We start from the raw sequence: 21,134 nt of genomic DNA, 5'->3' as shown, positions 1-21,134 counted from the left end.
TTTTGCCGAATGCAAACTTGCTCTGGTTCAAATTCTGTTGGAAAGTCTATTTCTTCAGCAAGCTCGAAAGAATCTACCAGTGTTCTTTTGAACCCTTCATCACTCCAGAATATTTTTAGTTTACTGCAGTTTTTGAATAGCAGAATGTATGTTCAAGTTCTTTTCCTGAAGCTGCTTACTAGTGAGGTTAATCTCAAAAAGCATATTATACCTTAAAATGAGTGAAGTCACAAATTTGAACTTGGAAAGGCCATTTGCAAGAGCTTCTGCATCTGAACATGCCGTATTACCAGATGATCCAGTAAAGGAAGTGTCATCAGACATTTCAATGAGGGCATCATAAGTGTTTCCAAATTCATAGCGAAGAGGCTTCAAAGCATCAATATGACTCTCCCATCTTGTCTGACTAAGTGGTTTCACAGTTAGAGAATTCACATTGCGAGTCAGAATCTCCCAACGGCGTGTTGAGCCTGAGATAAACACGTTGCACAAGGTCAAAGAAACTGCTTGCCTCCAAACAGCATCTAGCAGCATCATTGATAACCAAATTCAGAGAATGCGCACTGCAAGGAACGAAAAAAGCCCTAGGATTGATTTCCATCATTCTTTGCACACCATTGTCTTTACTCTTCATATTACTCCCATTATAATAGCCTTGGCCAAGTGAGTTTTCAACAGATGATGACACAAGCCCTTGTAGAATAATTTGTCATAAATGCTCCAGTCATCTCCTTCAGTGGTACGAAACACAAAAATGTTCCTTTATGAGCACTTCAGCATTATCTTCATCTGCAGATTTTTCCATATCCACAAAACAAATGATCATAGTCATTTGTTCAACATGACTCACATCTGGTGTACAGTCCAGTATTATTGAAAAGTATTTTGCAGAATGGGTAGCTTCTACAATTTTCTTTTTAATGGCATTTGCTAGGATTTGAATCAGTTCATTCTGCATATTTTTTTCCTAAGCAATGAATCTGTTTCATGATCAATTATTTTACATAGATGCTCCTTAATGACTGGATCAAACAAAGCTAGGTATTCAACAAATTTTAAAGTTTCCATTACCTGGAGTGTATAATTTTTCATTTCTGCTGTGGAATGCAAACTTTTGCCCATCAAGAACTCTCACTAAAGCAATCAGACGCTCTAATATTTGTTGCCAATATTCTTCTTTTTCCTTGATCACACACACATTTTCTTAGATAGTTTTTCCTTTTTTCAATCATAATTCAAGTTCTTTCCAATTTTGAAAACATTCCAAATGTTCTGTACTACTATCATGTGAAGAGAGAATTGAAGTTGTTTTTCCAGTCCTTTGAACCATTTTCAGGAAGTGTGATGTACCAATTGCTTGATTTTCTAAACAATTTGCATCAAAAGCAAAACAGTCCTTCGACACTGAATTTTGGAACCAGTTTCGATGAATTTCTTCCCCATTAATGAGTTTCCTCTTGTAATGCTGAGCAGAGAATTTTATTTCCATCCTTAGGAAAGGGAAATTCATGAACTTGTTCGGGTCCATGTTCCACGAGAATTTGCTGCACACTGTCATCACATCTGGGCCATGAAGCTGGGTCCCCATTCTGTAATTTGTTTGTAACTTCCTCATCCTTCCTTCCTTCTACTTCATTTACTTCAATTTCTGCATGTCTCTCTGAAGGTGAATAAATTTTCTCCACTTCCATATCAGTCTGATGCCGTGAGCTGCCTTCATCTAGAAGTAAGTTTCCATCATCTTGAGTTTCCAAACTGCTTTTTTGTGGATGTGAGCTACCCTCATCTCGAAGTAATATACCTTCATCTTGATGTTCCAAACTGCTTCCATGCAGATGTGAGCTAACCTCCTCTCCAAGTAAAATTCCTTCTTCTGTATGCTGTGAACTGCTCCCATCTTTATTTGGATTAAAGAGAAGATATTTCAAGAAGGATCCCTGCTGTTTTGCTTGGTCCTTTTCTTTCTCAGCCTTTTGTTTTACGATACTCAGCTCCTGAGGGTTTTCTTTTTCCTCTTTCTGCCTTGGGGCATTTGAATATCATTATGTACTAACTGTGCTCCTGACTGGAAGCATTATAGCGTTAAGGATGACTGACACACCACATGGTTGGCAGTTTAAACGACGTTTGCAGCCATCCCAACACATCCTTTCACTGCTTAAAAGTTCAATGATTAGATCCTTAGAAAATCATGGAAGAACTGCAGTAGTTGAGGGGGAAGTGATGAATGAACGGTAAAGATTTCAGAAGTGGGGGGTAAGAAGTAGTTCTGGCAATTTTCCAGAGGTAAGATATCAGCAAGAAAGCTGTAGGAGAAAAAGGCATTTCATGGTCAAAGATGACTCCAAAGATTTATGACCTTGAGAGTGGAGATGAGAATGACAGTCAGGATTTTTTACCTAAAGGAAGGCTTTGTCTCATGAAGCATGCAGTAAGTTGTGGTTATGGTACACTCCAAAGCTCACAAGCAGATGAGGGAATAGAACAGGTAACCAAGGCTGAAACTAGTTTGGAGGTATCCCAGAGGAAGATGGGAGATGGTTAAGCGTATAGAGCCAAGAACAGAACTTTCATGCAATTCCATAAGAGAGGGGAAGACCTAAAGCCTAACCCGGAAATGAGAGGGAAGCATTTGAAGAGGTGGGATTCAAACCAGTTGGAGACAATGAGTTCTTGTTCACTAATCCATAGTATTGAAAACTGTCCTGACGTGGAGAGAGAAGCAAAAGCTGATGTCTCCTCCTTTATCAGCATTTTAATTCCACATCATTTTAGCAATCTTATTTGTCACAAATGTGTCTGGCTTGCATTTAACTTCCTCTACACTTTGCCCTGTGGACGAACAGTTACGTGAGATGAAGGGGGTGCATATTTTAGGGGAAGACTGGTGGAGGCAGAAAGGGTTAAAGAAAAAGAGAAAAGAAACATCAGGTGAAACTTCATACGCTTCTGGGATAAGACCCTCAGTTCATGAAGGGTGCCAGGTCTACACTTAAACTGCTACGGTGGCACAGCTAGCTGTTCTCCTGTCGGCATAGGTAATCCATCTCCTGGAAAGGGTAGCTTTGTCTACAGAAGAATTCTTCCACCAGCCTAGCACTATCTACACCAGAGGTTAGGTTGGCATAGTTACATCTCTTGGGGGGGGGGGGGTTGATTTTTTTCCATGCCTGCGAGACATATCTATGCCAATGTAAATTCCCAGTGTAGACCAGCCCTGAGTTTAGCAATTATGCCACATCGGGGAGTAATTCAGCAATGATGTCTTGCAAATTATTCTTAATCTTTTTTTTTTTTTTTTTAAAGAAAAATGTAAAGAGAAATTGCTGTGTGCCAGTCACTGACTTTGACAGCCTATTCCATAATCCAAACGCTGGCACGTAAAGAAATTCTGATCAGTACTTAGCACTGAACACTATCTCTGAAGTTTTGCAACAGCAACAAAATTTTCTGATATTCTCTGTGTAATCAGTGTCCTTGTCCATAGTTTACGTTCACATGCTTGGTTTTTGTAATCTGAGGTAATGGAGTCTTTCTAGATGATTCATTCATGGCTAATTTACAGCAGATAGTAGATCATTTTTAGACTGGCATGAAGTTATTAGCAACTAATGCATGGTCTTAATCAACTGTTTAATTAATTACAGTGAGCAACTCTGGCAAATGGACTTGGTTAATGTGAAAATTACTTAGTGACGTAAAGGTTTCATTAGTCTTTCTGTTAGTAGTATTTTTGCAGAGATTTGCTCTGCAGGTACCAACGTTGTACTGAATATCTAACAAAATTATCAGTTGCTTCAGATTTTCACTTATAGGGTGTTTTTATCCCAGTCCATTGCTGATAAAACAGCAGGCATGTGAACATTAACTAGTGCAACAGAAAAAAATAAACCCTGTACTGATGCTTTGCACGGGAATTCTGGCTCCATAATCTTTGGCAGGGACTTGGAACGCCTTTAGAAATCATGAAAGACTTTCTGGGAGCATCTTTTATTTTTACTTTATTAGAAAATACTCTATTACTTACTTTTAAGCAAATCTGAGTAATATTCATGAATGTAAGCTACACTGCACACAGCCCAGGAGCTTTAATTGATTGTAGGGTGATTTTTGCTTCCTTGTCTTAGAGCAGAGGTTCTCAAATTGTGGTCCGCGAGCTCCATTCAGTTGGTCCGCGGATAGTTCCCTCTCAAGTGCGTGCCTCACTGGCCGCACATAAGGGAATGAAGAGCCACCCACCTAATTAGTGGAGCCGCGCAGGCATAGCTCCCCTAATTAGGTGCCTGGCCCTGGAGAAGATGCAGATGTAAGGTGAGCTGGTTGCCTTGGGGGGAATAGGGAGTAGGTGGGAGGGGGCAATGGGCTGAGAAGAGGGGGTGGGGGGAATTTGGGACGTGCAGGGCTGAAGTGAAGTTTTTTTACCCACAAAAGCTTATATCCAAATAAATCTGTTACTCTTTAAGGTGCCACCGGACTCCTTGTTGTTTTTGTGGATACAGACTAACACGGCTACCCCCTGATACTGGAATTAGAAGGTTACACACTTCATTGCTTCTGCAGGCCGCTCTCATTGTGCACACCAGGGGTTTTCTGTCTCCCTCCCTTCCCCCATTCTCCTCCATTTCCCCTTCATCTCTTCCACCCCCACCTCCCCACACCCCCTTATTTCTTTTTTCTGACTCGAAGATAGGCTATTTAGGGGGGTCAACATTTTAAAGGCTCTTGGGATGATGGGCAGAGCTGAGCTGAGCTGGGGGATGTTCTGATGGAAGGTGTTAATGGTTTCATCAGCTGGGTCTTTGATCTATATGCAGTTACAGACCTGGTTGAAGCTGCTGGCGCTCAGGATATCTCTCCCTTCTAGTTTTCCTATTTTCAGCAAAATCAATACGATTCTGCCCACTGCTGTCTAGACCGTGTCCCTAAAATTGTGGCGTTGATTGGATGCACCATTCAAACATTATATTACATACAAAGAAATGTCATCTAGTTGAGTGTAGGGCCTCAATTCGCTTGGCCAATTAGCCCACTTACGTAATGTATGAAGAGACACATTGGAGGAAGCCTATGTGAGTATAGAGATTACAGTTCATTGATTAGAAATTCCTGGAGTGAAATCTCATCTTTTCTATGCAGTGTCTAATCTGAAATGATTAATGGGTCACTTTGTCTTTGTGAACTGGAGGGATTAATTAGCTATTAAGAAAGTAGTATAATGCGTACAGGAGGAGGGGAGGGTATCAGGCCCCAAAAATTAGATAAGTGACCTGTGATTGGCCGTTAATCCTTATTAACAATAAAATTCAGTTATATATCATACACAGTCACACCCACAGATTTCCATGCACTTTACAAAAGAGGCTTTTATTATTTCAATTTTACAGATGAGTGAAGTAAAACACAGGGAGGAGGGAGGTGAAGTGATTTCCCAAATTCACAAAGCTAGTTAACTGCAGAGTGGGGAATAAAATCCAAATAATATCCAAAAGGAATAGAGATTTTTATGTTGCCAACAGACAGTTGTAACAGGTGACATAAAAATTGTTCACCTTGAACTGGGATCTAGAAATAGTGATTCCATTATGAACTGCAGAAACCAGTTTGGGTATGGGAAGGGAAGAAATTTGAACATTGACTTTTCACTCCGGTCAATAAAGGGTCATTAGTCTTTCTTAGGAGATACCAGTTCACTCCACAGGAGCTGCTTAGCTAGAAGGAAAGGGAAAGAACCCAGAAGGTTCCATGGCAGTTGAAAAGTTGATTGTGGTGAGGGTGGACTCAGTGACCAGCAATGCACAGCCCAAGACAAACCCTGAGTACTGACAGTGGGTATGAGGCCTCAAGTCTGGAGAAATATAAGGTAATTTTGAGATGCCTCGTTCCAGCTAATGGAATTTAGCCCATAAAATTATAGAAAGTGGGTGTATTGTAGGTTCCAGCAGTAACAGACAAACCTGTCTGAAGAGAGAACCACTGTCTGCTTAGTATCAACATTAAGATCATAGTAAAATAAAGGACAGCTATGTGGCTTGAAGGCATATAGCACTAGGCTGTCTCTCTTAGGAAATCTCAGAATGCTTTTCCGTCGTACCCCTTCAGGTAGCTGGGAATTCAGCCCCTTTCTTGAAGCGCTACCTTCTCTCCACCTGGCTATTGCTGAACTCTGCAGTTTGTATTTACCTTTTAATAGCAGGCTTGGGAGACAACCAGCAGCAGCTCTAAAGTGGTCATTTTGCAGTCTCTTGCTGAAGTTGCAAATCTCTTTCTGAGGAAGGTATGATTTTAGCTCTATTCATGTTCTCTTTTGACTTTTTCATTGCTGTGGAGGTAGCAAGTTCAGTACAGCCTCTGAAACAAGTTTGGATCCCATTACTGCTGAATGGGGATTTGGTTATAGTGAAGGAGAATGGGTTTACCTTGCCAAGCCTCTCCAGGAAGAGAATGATGAGAATGGGACCACCCCTAAAAACACTGGCGGTAGTAGGGATTGCAGGTCACTGAATCCTCCTCCCTCTACCACTCAGACAACAAAAGATCAGGGTATTTAGGCTTGTTGGGAATGTTCTGAGCAGAGAAGCTATTGAACAAACAGGCCCATTTCCAGCCCCAAATAGAGCAAGTTCCCAAACCTCCGTTGCCTTTTGTATTGGTATTGAACCCTGAAACGAGAACTGAAAGGTCACAGTGAAAGACTCCTTTGTACTATAGCCAAATGCCATTCTGCATTATGCCTATATACGTTATTTGTATGAAAATACTGTAATTGTGCATCTGAAACAGAACTTCAGCAGCACTAGTGATGTATCTTCCACATACTGTACTGTGTAGTAATCAGTACCTTCACAACCCCGGCCCTGTCTATACTAGAGTTTTTCAAAAATGTCTTGCATTTGTTTATACTGGTTCAGCTCCACTGGCTGTTTGCAACATCGGACATCCCTTAATTAAACTGGCTGCCAGCATTTTGCAGCACCATGGCATAAACCAGGGGTGGGCAAACTATGGGCCACGTCTGACCCATCAGACGTTTTAATCGAGCTCCCACTAGGGAGAGGGGTCTGGGGCTTGCCCAGCTCCAGCACTCCTGTCGGGGAGCGGGTCGGGGGCTTGCCCTGCTCCGCGCAGCTCCCGGAAGCAGCGGCATGTCCCTACATGTAGGGGCAGCCAGGAGGCTCTGCAATCCACACACTGCCCCACCCCAAGCGCTGCCCCTGCAGCTTCCCTTGCCCGGGATCCGCGGCCAATGGGAGCTGCAGGGGCGGTGCACCTGTCCAGTGCTGCACCTCCGCGTAGGAGCCTGAGGGGGGACATGCTGTTGCTTCTGGGAGCTTCTTGAGGTAAGCACTGCGCGGAGCCTGCATCCCTGACCACCTCCCATGCCTCAACTCTGATCCCGCTCCTGCACCCCGGAGTCCACAACCCCAGCCGGAGCCCTCCCTCCCCCCACACACACACCCCAACCCCCTGCCATGCCCATAGTCTCCTCCCACATCCTGAACTCATTTCTGGCCCCAACCGCAGTGCCCGCATCTCCAGCTGGAGCCCTCACCCCCTGCCACACCCCAACCCCCATTTTGTGAGCATTCATGGCCCGCCATATAACTTCCATACCCCAGATGTGGCCCTCAGGCCAAAAAGTTTGCTCACCCCTGTCATAAACCCTAATCAGAATATGTCTAAAACATAATCAGCAGCTAGCTATGGTGGTACTCCCAATTTTGCGAACACTGGTAAAGTTGAACTGTTAGCAATGATCAGGAATATTTATAGACAGGGCCTAAAATGATCTGCCTCTTTACACACACTTTATTCTCTTAACTTAGTACAGGGAGCCCTCTACTGGCTAATTATAACCATAACTACATTTTGTAGCTTGAAAGTGGGAAGTTGGGTGTGTACCTTATTATTTAGACATCTGGGATTGGAATTTGTTAATAAAGTACCCTCCCGCACTCCCTTGATATTCAGGATGCTGCACAGTGACTGAAGCTAAACTAATTATTAAAAACACTTTAAAATGCAATAGGAACACCTTGCTAAGATCACACAGACCAGATAAGAAAACTGTTTATGGGAGTCTGTACAGGAAGAAGGGACAAGTTCCATATATGAGAATAATCATAATTATATTTTAAAAAAACATTGATTAGTGAAGAAAGGGTTTCATATGGGGGTTAATAATGGGGTGAAGAGACTGGGACAGATGACTAGGAGAAGCAAGCCCCTGAAATCCTTAAAAGACAGATGGAGTTGACTATGAATGTCCATCTAGATAAAGTTCAAGGAGAAACTCTGATATAGTGAGAACCCTAGATGCCTGAGCTTAGATTAGAAGGTAAATATTAAATAACATGCATGTTTAATTTAAAGTTCTCCAGACAAAACTCCACCATTTGAAAGTCTACATAATAACTTGATTATTTCTTGCATGCTGTTTCCTAACTTGCATATATGCCAGTGGGAAGTTAAGGGGGCTTGTTTTTAAGCCTCTGCAGCCTTTCTGGATTACAATAAGCACGGAAACAGACTGTCATCTTTGTGTTTGGGGGTTATGTGGGTCAAGACCAGATCTTGATGATTAGTTCCTCTTGCGACAGTGTAAAAACTTGCTAATTACCACATGATTAAACAAAGCATTTTACAAGATGTCTGGTATCACTGAGATTATAGATGCTGTGAGTAATTAGGTTTATGATTGTTAACTCTTTGTGGGCTATCAGAGCTGTAGTTACTGCAGGCATTCTTGTGGCTGTTGAACTCTCAGTAATCTGTGTTCATTGTAAAGTATGATAGTAACTGTCCATCAGATGTCCTGTCCCTAGCACTAGTGCAGTACTATGGTTCAGCTTGTGTCCTCTGTATTTAAAAAGCATTCATTTCAAAGAACCCAATTGTGGCATTTTAAATAACTTTAATATACTTTCCCCTTCAGCTGTTTGTAAATAACATCTTAGAAGCTTGAACCTAAAATGTTTTTTAGCAAAATTGTGTTTCTCATCTTATACATGGGTTTGATGTGGAGTTGCAGTGGCTTTTAAATATTTATTTTTGAAGACAAACAAACAAATTGACTTTGCAAATATGTCTGAGAAGCCAAGATGATCAGATCCTGGTCTTTCCAGTCTTGATAGAATCCCTTTAAAGATCACGTGGTTTGTGAGTTTTTTAAAATGTGCAAGATACTTTAAATAAATAAATAAAAAGCCCTGGAGGGTTTTCTCCAGAAAAAGTTTACTTTTTAAACTAGAAATATCTCTTGTTTTTTCTTGGATTCTGTGACTAACTAAAGAACCAGTAGGGCTATGACATCAGAGATATTATGCAAATAAAAGTTAGTAATTTTTATTCAGATAGTTTAAAACAGGGGTCGGCAACCTTTCAGAAGTGGTGTGCTGAGTCTTCATTTATTCACTCTAATTTAAGGTTTTGCGTGCCGGTAATACATTTTTAACGTTTTTAGAAGGTCTCTTTCTATAAGTCTGTATTATATAACTAAACTATTGTATGTAAAGTAAACAAGGTTTTCAAAATGTTTAAGAAGCGTCATTTAAAATTAAATTAAAATGCTGATCTTACGCCGCCAGCCTGCTCAGCTCGCTGCCAGCCTGGGGTTCTGTTCACCTAGGCCGGCAGAGGGCTGATCAGGGCCTGCAGCCGGGACCCCAGACCTTGGGGGGGGGGGTGTTTCAGGGGTCAGGGCAGAGGGCTGGGGGAGGGGGTTCAGGGCAGAAGGCGGGGGTTCAGAGATCAGGGCTGGGGGGTGCAGGGCAGAAGGCTGAGTGTGTGGGGGGGGTTCAGGGCAGAGGGATGGGGCTGTGGGGGTGCAGGGCAGAAGGCTGGGTGTGTGTTGGGCTGGGGGGTTCAGGGCAGAGGGCTGGGGGGTGCAGGGCAGAAGGCTGGGTGTGTTGGGGTGGGGGGGTTCAGGGCAGAGGGTTGGGGGGTGCAGGGCAGAAGGCTGAGGTGCTCGGCTCGTAGGGGTGCTCCCTGCCCTGAGCGGCTCATGGCAGGGGGCTGGAAGGGATATGCCCTGTTCCACCCCCTTCCCCCAGGCTCCGTCCCTACCTCTCTCTGCGTCCTCTACAGAGTTGTGTGCATGCTGCCACTCTTCCCCCTCCCCCTTGCTAGGGCCATCAGCTGATTGGCCAGGGACGGAGAGGAGGCGGGGCCAGAAAGCACCACGCTGGGGAAAGAAGCTGGGGAGAGGGGAAGCTTGGATGCCACAGAACCAAGCTTCTGTCTCCTGCCCCCGCAGGGGGGAGCGCTGGGCGGGGGGTCTGAGTGGGGCTGGGACCGCGGCAGGGAGCTGCGTGCTACTCAGAATTGGCTCGTGTGCCGTGTTTGGCACACGTGCCGTAGGTTGCCGACCCCTGGTTTAAAACTTTTTCAATTAGCCTCTATTTAGCTCAAGTGCCATGTCGGAGAAAAGATTCAGCATCTCCATCTTTTCATTAGTTGTGGGCACATTCGCAGCCTTTGAATCCTCCAGCAAAACCACAGGAGATCAGAAATGATATTCTTGATACTTCTAATGTTAAAACTGAGCAGGTGAAAAAACCTTTTATGCCTTCTTTATATGTCATATAGAAATAGAAAGGGGACAAACCCGTTTATTCCTGTGCAACTCCTTTGCCATTCACAGTGTCATGTACAATCTGGCAGCTACATCATGGCTTGTTGAAGTTTAAATCAAAGGACCTTTTGAGAGGAAAGCTTTGCTTGTTCTTATCTGTTCCCTGCAAAGTTAGATGTCAGATGGCGAGTGACTAATCTGTGATTGGTTTCAATAGGCACAGCAACCATTAGGTGCCTTTTTGGTTAATTTTACAGTGTAAGGTCTTCAGAATGGTTATGTTTGTACATAGCACAGTGGGGCCTCAGTCCTGATTAAGGCCTTTAATTATTGTAATACAAGCAATTATAATGTATATAGAGTTGATTGTTGCTGCTGCTTGCTTACTTTCAGCTCCCTGTAGCAAACAGGCCCCTTCTGCCTCTTAGAAAAGAAAGGCAAGCAATTGTCCTGTTTGTATGATTTCCTGTGAATAACCCCAGTTTTGGAAAGCCAAGCCCATATCATTTTGATTGTTTTATATAAACCAATGTAAAATGCTATGTGGATGCTCCTTATATAGGTTTAGCTTGCGTCGGTAAACTAACACATGCAATCTAAACTGCTGTAAGTGTGTCCATACATGGTTTGTAGAAGTTTAGCTAAATCTGTTTTCAAACCAATATTTAATATCCAATATTGCAGAAACCGATTTACATATTGCAAATACTGTACGTTTTAAAACCAAACTCCATTTTCTCCTTCATTTACCTGCCTAGACCTGATCTCATGGTTCTTTGTCTGCCCTGAGACAATGTAAGATATCACTGAGGGAGATCAGAAATAAAGCTCACTGACTGCTTAAAGTGCTAGCAAAGTTGTCAGTTGAGGTAGGGGACACAGAACCCCTTACTTCCTAGCCTGTCCTCTTCCTGGCTTTTCAGTTCATTCTTAGGGGCTTTAGTAATTCCTATACATTTTACATGCACATATAGAAGTATTTCCAAGTGCATTAGACATCATGTTACAAGGATCATATTACATAATCTACTTCAGCGAGAAATAATAGCAGCGTGTCCCTTTAAAAAAAAAAAAGTTGCATCATTTTTACTACAGTTATCCCTTTTATTGGTCCAATGAATAAGTTCCAAAGAATAAAGCTCTGGAATGCGTATCCTTCCCTCTTTCTCCCCCCGGCCCCCGCCTTCCCCCAATCCTTTTCTAGACAGTGACCATTTATTTTAAACAAATAATGAAAGAGACTCCTGCAGCATGAAGAGAGGATATTTTTGGACCCCAAACCTCTGTGCATTAAAATATTCATTAACGTACGCTATGACGAAGTGGGAATTTTCTGTAATATTTTTATGAATCGTGCGTGCCTCAGTTTCCCTCTGTACTTTGCATTGCTGCTCAGTGGTGCAAAAGGGTTAAACCTGCTCTCGGAGCAGAGCAGGAGACAGGAGGTCTCTCTCATCCAACCACCTGGAGTGGAATGAATGGGTCATTTAAAGAACTGGTCAAAACTGACAAATATCAACGGGGCTCCAGAGGGACAATGAAAAGCCCAAGGACCGAACAATCAACAAAGGGGAAAGGTGTCAGATGGCTGACATAAGGGCAGCCCTTTGAAGAGACATAGGACCATCACCTTGAACTGACAAGGAGTTGGAAGGAGAGGGCCTAGAAGTAGAGTGTGTATCAGCTTGGCTGGCTTATGGGGCGGGAATGGACTAGCTCTAAAGGTTATTCTAAACTAAGGACTTTGCAAGGCTGTCCTTACAGTTGGCTAATGAATCCTACTGTTTTGAAAAGGCTGCTGGCATCACTGCAAATACTTGCTATGGGGCATTGGTCCCTGAAGGGCATAAAAGCCTGACGAGGAGTCTATCTCATTGGCCAAAGCTCCCTGCATGAAACCAGAGTGCTGGAGCCTAGAGTCTGTCTCGGAGGCATTAAGGCCGTGGGGCCTACCCTTAAGGAAGATTGGGACCCCTTGGGGGTCTGTCACATAGGAGTTCCTCCAAGGGGCATAGTACAGATCTTGTGGATCCATGACTCACACACATTCTCTCTGTCTCAATCTTAACTCACTGGTGTCCCTTCAGCCTTCCGCAGCTGCTGAATATTGTTCATTTCCTGGAACTTTCTGTGCATAATAGGCAGTCGTGCATGTTTCCTTAAAGACCATGCTTCCTTTGGAGAGCGACTTTGCTCCATCCATCTGTATCTGTTCTTTCATCTTGTGCAGTTACATAACGTTTTTTGAGGGGTTGCATGTTCTGAAAGCTGTAGCATCCATCTTTTGTGTGTATGTACAAAAATCTTAGGACGTAAATACTAATGTGTGGAGTAAGTACCTCTATTTTGAAGTAATACTGTTTGAGACTTTAGGAAACAGCTGCATAAGGACAGTTTGATCCCATAGTTAGACATCTGAATCTGCAAGGTGTGTTCATGTTACACAGCCGCTTTTCAGAACAATCACAGCTGGAGACTTTTCCTTGGTACACTTAACTTGATTCCGAGCTACCTCTTTTCTTTTTTTTTTCTTTTTTTTTTTAATTAGAGGTTCTTATGCAAATGTATTTTGATATGATAGACACAAACTATAATACAGGAATCCTCCTCTTCTACACTTGAAAAATTTTGGCTGCGTCTTATGGCTTACAGCAGTGGTTCCCAAACTTTTTACCAATTGCATTTTCTCCATTTTTTTGCGATCCACCATTACATATGTACACCTCTACTACAGTACTACAGTCCTAATCCTGACCCAGTGTAGAGGCAGCTGGACTAAACCTGCATGGTGCTGCAACTCTGTACCAGGTCACGATGCCAGGATCAGAGAGCCAGGCCCAACTTCGCAGGACTGGAGCTGCCACTGCAGGATGAGCGTGGGACAGCCTCACTCTTCAAAACAGACACACACGCTTGTGCTCTCTCTTCCCCCTCACCCTCCCCAGCCCGGGCCCAGGGATGGGTTAATCTGGCCAGGATATGGCCACCCATCTAGAACCATTGACCCACTGTTTGGGAAACACTGGTTTATAGTAGCGCTTACATCTTGGTCTTCTGTGGCACCTCAGCCTCCACTTGTGCACATACAGTTTTGCATGTGTTTCTCTGCATTGGCATCTTTCTCTTCACTGGCATCTCATATACAGTAAAAATTTCCTAAATTTTCCTATAAGTCTTTTATACACTTATGTGTTTAACAAAAAATTGATTTTGATATGATTTAATCCAGGCATATTCTGATGCCTGAGCATGAAATCCTTAGTGCACAGAAGCACAAACAAAATTGCAGGTGTGAGAGAGGTCTATGCTGAATATCAGTTCCTTAATGTGTTAGGACTGTATGATGTACAGGGCCGCCCAGAGCGGGGGGCAAGTGGGGCAATTTGCTCCGGGCCCCACAGGGGCCCCCACGAGAATATAGTATTCTATAGTAGTGCAACTTTTTTTTATAGAAGGGGCCCCCAAAATTGCTTTGCCCCAGGCCCCCTGAATCCTCTGGGCAGCCCTGGTGATGTATATCAAAGTAAATTCTAATATTCATAATTTGATTCACCCAAATGTGTACACTTTTTTCCCCATCTATGGCTTAGTCCATACCACCCTCTTGGCTTTACCAGTCTATCCTCCTTCCACAAGATAATTGGATGCAAGTGTCTTGATTCCTCAGGGATTGCAGCTCTTCTGGCCCCAGGCAATGGCAGAATGGGACTGGTACCACAACGCAGGTTCATTCACAGAGTAGCTTGGCACAAACACTAGGTCAGCCTTCTAGTAGTCCATCCTGAATTATTGAGTAATGGAAAGAGTCTGTATATAAAACTTTAGTGTAAGTAGCTAGTAAAATAACTAGCTTAACCAACTGGTGACTAACTTTCAATATTGGAGAAGAGGAACTGTGTATTTATTATGACATAGATCAGTAATTTGCAGTTGGAATTCACCTAGCCTGTAAGTGCTCCCTTAACCAGATTCCCTTTCTCTTGTACCACTATATAGCTTTGAACTAAGTGGAGCAAACCAATTTCTCTTGCACATGCTGGAGGAGCTGTGGTGGTTTCTAAAAAGAATGCTGCCTTGGCATTGGGCCATGAGTTAGGTTTTTTTTCCATTTGTCTTTTCTTTTTTCATTTCATTCTTTTTTCCATTTGTCTCCTGCTGCCTATAGATTGTACCTAGAGTCCCTATGTCTTTACATGCAGTTGTTTCAAATTCAAGTAGTGAAAGGCCTAATTAGGGAATCTTGATCAAACAAACATTAGAAACAGCAGTGTGATTTGAAATTTAACTAGGACAAAGACTGTCTAATAAATTAGTAAATTCAGAATAAAACTTTCTCTACAGAAATTTGCCTTAACTATTTCAGGATTTAACTTCTGGAGTGCTGTCTAGCAGACCAGGTACATGAGGAGGAAAATGCACCTGCAATACTGACAAGTCACATGCTACATCTATACAGAGGTTGCATTTGTGTTCAGCAATGAACCAATTAATTCTTCACTCTGAATAATTTGTCATATGATTGCAGCCACACCGTCTCTGTTATAATCCCATAAGACCCCACAGGCCAAACAGGGTCAGTTCAGTACTTGAATGAGAGAACTCTAGCATTTGCTTAAGTACAGAAGTTGGTGGTGGTGAGTATAATTCGCAGTAGATTCACTTAATTGTAGCATGAGTAACAATAGTAGTGAAGACAAAGCAACACAGGCTTCAGTGTGGGCTAGTTGCCCCCAATACAAGCCCGCCGGAGATTCTGGGTACATATTCAGGTTGCTGGCCTGTGCTGGAGTCCATGCCATCACGTCTTCACTGTTCTTATTATGTGCACTCGCTAGATTAAAGCTAGTATCCATATGTCTACCCATGCTACAGTTACACCATAATTTGAAGTGTAGGCATACCCTAAAAGTTGGACTTCCCTTACTCCTCAATCAGTGCCTCTGGGTGGTTTTAGCTGGTACGATGCCACTGGCTGGAGGTGCTGGTTTTCAAATGAGATGTAAACCTGAGCTCCTCACCACTTGTTTACTGAAGACTTAGTGGCACTTGTAGCAAGAATTAGGGATGTTCTGTCAATGCTGGCTAGGTTCCATCACTGGTAATTATTCTCCCTCCCTAAATTCCTGTGCTGCTTCAGTGTGTTTTCCCTTAATGGTTGTCCTAACTTTGTTACTATTCCAATTTTATTTATGCATTGTGTGCTGTTAAACTGTTGCTGCACTTTGATGGCTGGTGATCCTGTTTCTAGTTTTTATGTCACTAAGGTCATGTCTACACTACCACTTTTGTCAGTACAACTGCTGTCACTCCGGGTGTGAAAAAACACACCCCTGAGTGAGTTAAGTTACATCAACAGAAATGCAAGTATGTCAACAGGAGACCTTTTACGGCCAATGTAGCTACCACCACTTGTGGAGGTGGTTTTAGTATGTCAACGAGAGAGCTCTCTCCTGTCAGCATAGAGCAGCTACACGAGCAATCTTACAGCAGCACAGCTGCATCGGTACAGCTGTCGCTGTAAGGTCAATAGTGTAGACATGGCCTAAAAGTATCAGAGCATCACCTGTGGTGCTATATACAAATACTTTTAATGTGCAAAACGCTCTGGATTCTTGAAAAATTGCTCTCTAAATAGGTCTTATTTCACATGTTAAGCATCACTTTGGGGAAATGCACAATAAAGCTTACGAGTTTAACTCCGCTCTGAAGTGTTCCCTCCGCCTCTTGCTGCTACTTGATTTTTACATTATTTAATTTTTGGCAACAGCCAGCTTCCAAAGCACATGCAGTACTCTAGCCTCTATCCCCCTTTTCTAAACTAATTGGGTTCAAGCAGCCCTGGAAAGAGGCCTCCTCTTGTTACTGTAGTCATATGAGCATCTAATCTCAAAAGTTTTTAAGCCGCATCAAAATGCATGTGCTTTGTTTTCTCAGCCCTCCTCCCTCCGCTTTCAGTTCCACTAAGTGACTTCAGCTCAGAGGAAATGCTGCAGGCAGACAAAGACAGCAACTCTTCTTTGGGCCTCCTGAGTCCCTAATTCAATTAGGGACTCAATAGCCGGAACAGGACTCTGAGTGGGAGGGGAAAGAAGAGGCCTTTTGGAGTATACAAGAACTACTCTCAAGCTGGGGCTTTTTAACCCAAGTGTTTTCGTCACATAAGACCTTCTGAATGATCTCCTCCATAGCATTGCAGAGGCTGTGTATTGATTAGGCTTTTTCTGTTTTTGGCTAGGATCCATGAAACATTAATGTCCCTGACATTAGTTAAAGACTTGATCAAGTCATCTGGCTTCTGCTGAAGTAGTTAAACTGCTGCAAGCAGTGTCTGCCACTGTACATGGCTTCATATTGAGAACAAAGGCAAGAGAGAAGAGGTGAGGGGGAAACATGACAATCGGCAGTGAAACACTAGAGAATTCATTGCAGATGTGAGGCTTTACATTCGGACTGCCAGGTTACAGCTTGTTAGTGAGTGGAAAGAACCTTTTCAATTTTGTTTATAACGAAGACTTGTTTCTTGGCATTCTTATAAAGATGATGTTTCAGTACATTTGTGAAGGTAGAAATCCATTCTTAATGCCATTGAACCTCAATGCGGTGTGGCTGAGATTCGGAAGCATAACTAACAAAACTTAAAGAAGAAACATGCCCTCATCTTGAATGGGGAATGTGACTGATTTTTCTTAATGGAGGTGATACTGAGCCTGGTAGGTTGATTAATTTTTCAATAACCTTGTTGTTCTGTAAGGTTTAGGAAGACTCTCAGATACTATGATGATAGGGACAATTGAAGAGAGGGTTTGGGGGTTGTTTGCACTTTTTGTTGCTTCATTATGGTGAGTCTACTCCATAGGGATTCCACTGCTATCTGAACTAGGATTTTACCCAGAAAGATTGATCTTTTTCTTGTTGTCCCCCCTGTGTGTGTGTGTTAATGAAATCTGTTTTACTAATGAAGTTCCGTTTAAGAAATGTCTGCTGAAAGAATTTTATAACTTTTTCTAACCCAGGCATAGCTTAACTTTTGAAATGAAAACAATATGTAATTTTCACTGAACTTGTTGTTTGTGTGTGATACTAAGTACACAACAGTGGTGATAGCATCTGCCCTTGTACCAGCTTTAAAACTGAGACTAGATGTCTTTGAATTGATTCATACAGGGCCGCCCAAGGGGGGGGCTAGTGGGGCAATTTGCCTCAGACCCCCACGAGAATATAGTATTCTATAGTATTGCAACTTTTTTTATGGAAGGGACCCCCGAAATTGCTTTGCCCCAGGCCCCCTGATTCCTCTGGGTGGCCCGGGATTCATATTTTCAGTTGTCCTGTAACACAGCTGAAGAGGGGAGGAATCCTAAACTTAGTCAAACTACTGGGAGAATACTGTGGATTGCAGCTTTGTAAAATTCTTCTCACACATGTCTCAGATGAGCTTTTTTTGCAGATGAGAAAAATATCATAATCTGGTAAAGAGCTAGTGAGTAGATTTTTGTGTTGGCTAGAATACTAGCAGCTTTTACCTACAGCTTTCCTAGGATCCTTTCTCTAGGGCCTTGTTTACATGGTGCAGAGGGTTTGATTCTTAAATTTCTCTGCTGATGCCATGTGGACCCTGCTGGCACTCACTAAAGGTACCTTGTTTGCATTAACGTAGTCCTGTTTGAAACCTGTGCCAGCAGGGTCTACAGAAGGTAATTAGAGGACAGCATGTCAGTGTGCTTTACGAATCGCACCTTCGAGCACGTTTGCTGGCACCATATAGGAAAGCCCTAGATTAAATGCTGTACTTCACTTCTTAGAGCGGTGCTTTCTAGTGATCAGTGTGTCTCAACGTCTCATATCCCTGATGATCTTTTATCATTTACAGTATTTTGAACAACCTGACTAAAGATATCGGAGCTTTTCCAAACTAAGCAAGGAAACAGTAATAACATCAATTCCATGAAATTATTCTTGCATCTTCTATTCTTGAAACCATTTTGATGGCAACCTTTCTTATTACTATTTAACATTTTATCATGGTCGTGCCGAGACCCAACAAGATTGGTTCCTTATTCTGCTAGGTGCTGTATAAATGTAGAGTGAATGCCACTCCTTTCCATTGTTTGACTACTGAAGCTCCCCTGCACTGTTGTTGGAAGGAGGGGCGTTGTGGCAATGCAGTGTAGAATGAGGTGAGAGAGACCAACTGAAGTAGTGCAGCTGCAGTAATTGTTTCTACCTGTTCAGACTAGACGAAACCATTGTAGACTGTGCTGCATAGCCAGACCTACAGTAGGGTTGCCAAGAATTGGCCTGGAGTCTCCAAGAATTTAAGATTAATCTTTAATTAAAGGTTATGTCATGATGAAATCTCCAGGAATACATCCAACCAAAATTGGCAACTAATCTATGGTAAAGATCTGCTTCCTAGTGTTGCAATCAGCACTTGTAAAACACGCAAGACGGCAGCTGTATGTAGACACACAATGCTGTACAAGTGTAATACGCTCAGTGTTCCAACTAGTGGGTTTTTGCATGGTATAAACAACTTCTAGGAGTCAATGGCATTGTGTACAAAGGGGTAGCTATTCCTGTAGAAAGGGGGAATAATAGCGATACCAGTATAAGGCAACTTTATACTGATATGAATGCATCCACAATTGGGCATTATATCAGTTTAACTAACTATTTCAATAGAAAAATAACCCTCCCCCAACTGAAATAGTTAATCTAGAGTAAACACTACAGGTAGACAAGGCCTAAGTCGCCTTTCTCTACTAATCATATTTATTCTCACTGGAGATAATGTTTTTTTAGCCACATTTAAGGTGACTTGGTGGCAAGGCAGAAGTAGAAATTTGAAGTTTTACATCTAAACTTTCTGAAAAAGTGTTTGAGCAACAGAACTCACCTGTTGTCCAAGTACCTGCTATCGTGTATATCATTCTATATAAGGAAATTCTTGCATTAAGTTCAATATACAGTAGCACAGCAGGACTTAGACACAGACACCATTGTTTGAAAGCTTGATAGGAATTCTTTGAGGTCATCTTCTTGTGACAATCCCAATTAAAGGTTTGAACTTTCACCAAACAGAAATGTAATAATGAGGAGGCTTTGCATCCAGGAGTTTGCAAGAACCAGGTGTCCACCAGGTCTCCAGTCTTGCATGTCTACCTTTACACACACAGAGGTTTGGTGCTCAACTACTCTGTGTTGAACCACCCATTCTGAGTCTGGGCTTGAAATAGGTGGCCCATAACATACTATTGCTTTGGGTGCCTACTAATTTATTTTGCTCAGTGTCCCCATTTTTTCTGACTATAAATGAAGAATACATGCTAGATAAGCTTTCAACCTGAGAACTAATTTTACAGCAGCTTCCGTGAAGCTGAAGTACCTTTTAACTTCTTTATAACAATACTGTCTGGGTTTTTTTTCTCTGAATCTCAACAAACTTCCTGCTGCTGCCACCCCAACCACTCTTTTGGTCTCTGTCCCCCTTCAGGCACTTGGTGCTCCTTCCCCGGAGTGCTGATCTAGTAGTACCATCTCAAATCAAATAAACGTGCATTAAGAGAACACATCCAAACCTCTCTTTTTTAATTCCTCTTTCCCGCAGTTGAAAGCTGAAAGTGAATTTTTCCCCATGTAATGTTTTCCTTCTCGTTGCTCATATGCTGGGCTATTCTAGAATTTGCCCCTTAGCTGGGGAGTTGAGTCTCCTTTTTATAAACTAATTGTAGATTTTCTTCACGGCACAAAGAATTACATGGATTTTACAAAACAGCGTAAGGGGAAAAGCTCGAAGTTGTGTTTTAGCTTGGCTAATATACTCCACGCTTGTATAACGCATGAGGGTATCTGCGGCTCAGCAGAGTAGTCCAGAGGATAAGGAGCAGAAAAGAGAAGCAAAAGAGTTGGGAAAAGCTGTATGTCCTCGAATCCACTTTGATGCAAATATGCTGCTGTGGCTAAAGCAGAGGCAATCTCTTGTAACCCACTTTCCCTTCCTGCTGGTCCCTAATACAGCTGGAGTCAGGAGCCGTTAGCACATTCTGGACCGTGGGCTCTTCAGCAGTTCACTGCCCACGCTAGGTTAGTCTATACGGCTCAGGATCAACAGCATGTGTCTGAACCTCATAGAGCCACTAATATGAGCCTCCCACTCATTTAATAAAGATGAAGTTGGTGTGAGGTCTGGAGGAAGAAAATGGCTGGGGTGGGGAGATACTGTAACAAGCAATGGTGTTGAAGCATCCCCTTTAGCAGACGGAGAAACTGAGGTGTACAGTGATTAAGTGACTTGACAAAGTTTGCTCTGCATCAATGACAGGGCCAGGATTAGAACTCAGTTCTTTCCTCCTGGTCTGTGCTTGGCCCACTAGACCGGCGGTTCTCAAACTGTGGGTCAGGACCCCAAAGTGGGGTCGCCCGGGCTGGCATTAGACTTGTCAAAGCCCGAGCCCCACCGCCCGGGGTCAAAGCCAGAGCCTGAGGGCTTCAGCCCTGGGTGGCGGGGCTCAGTTTACAGGCCCCCCACATGGGGATGAAGTCCTTGGGCTTCGGCTTTGGCCCC

The 21,134-nt window shown here is 42.8% G+C and overlaps 1 protein-coding gene across 19 annotated transcripts in view; it reads left to right on the top strand.

The window, feature by feature from the left end:
• TMCC1 (transmembrane and coiled-coil domain family 1) overlaps positions 1–21,134 on the top strand; it is a 191,856-nt gene that overhangs the window by 133,808 nt on the left and 36,914 nt on the right. The window lies entirely within an intron of this gene.

Source organism: Chrysemys picta, chromosome 7 (assembly GCF_011386835.1).
Source record: "Chrysemys picta bellii isolate R12L10 chromosome 7, ASM1138683v2, whole genome shotgun sequence".
In the NCBI taxonomy this organism is placed as follows: Eukaryota; Metazoa; Chordata; order Testudines; family Emydidae; genus Chrysemys; species Chrysemys picta.
This window is presented reverse-complemented; position numbering and strand designations above follow the sequence as displayed.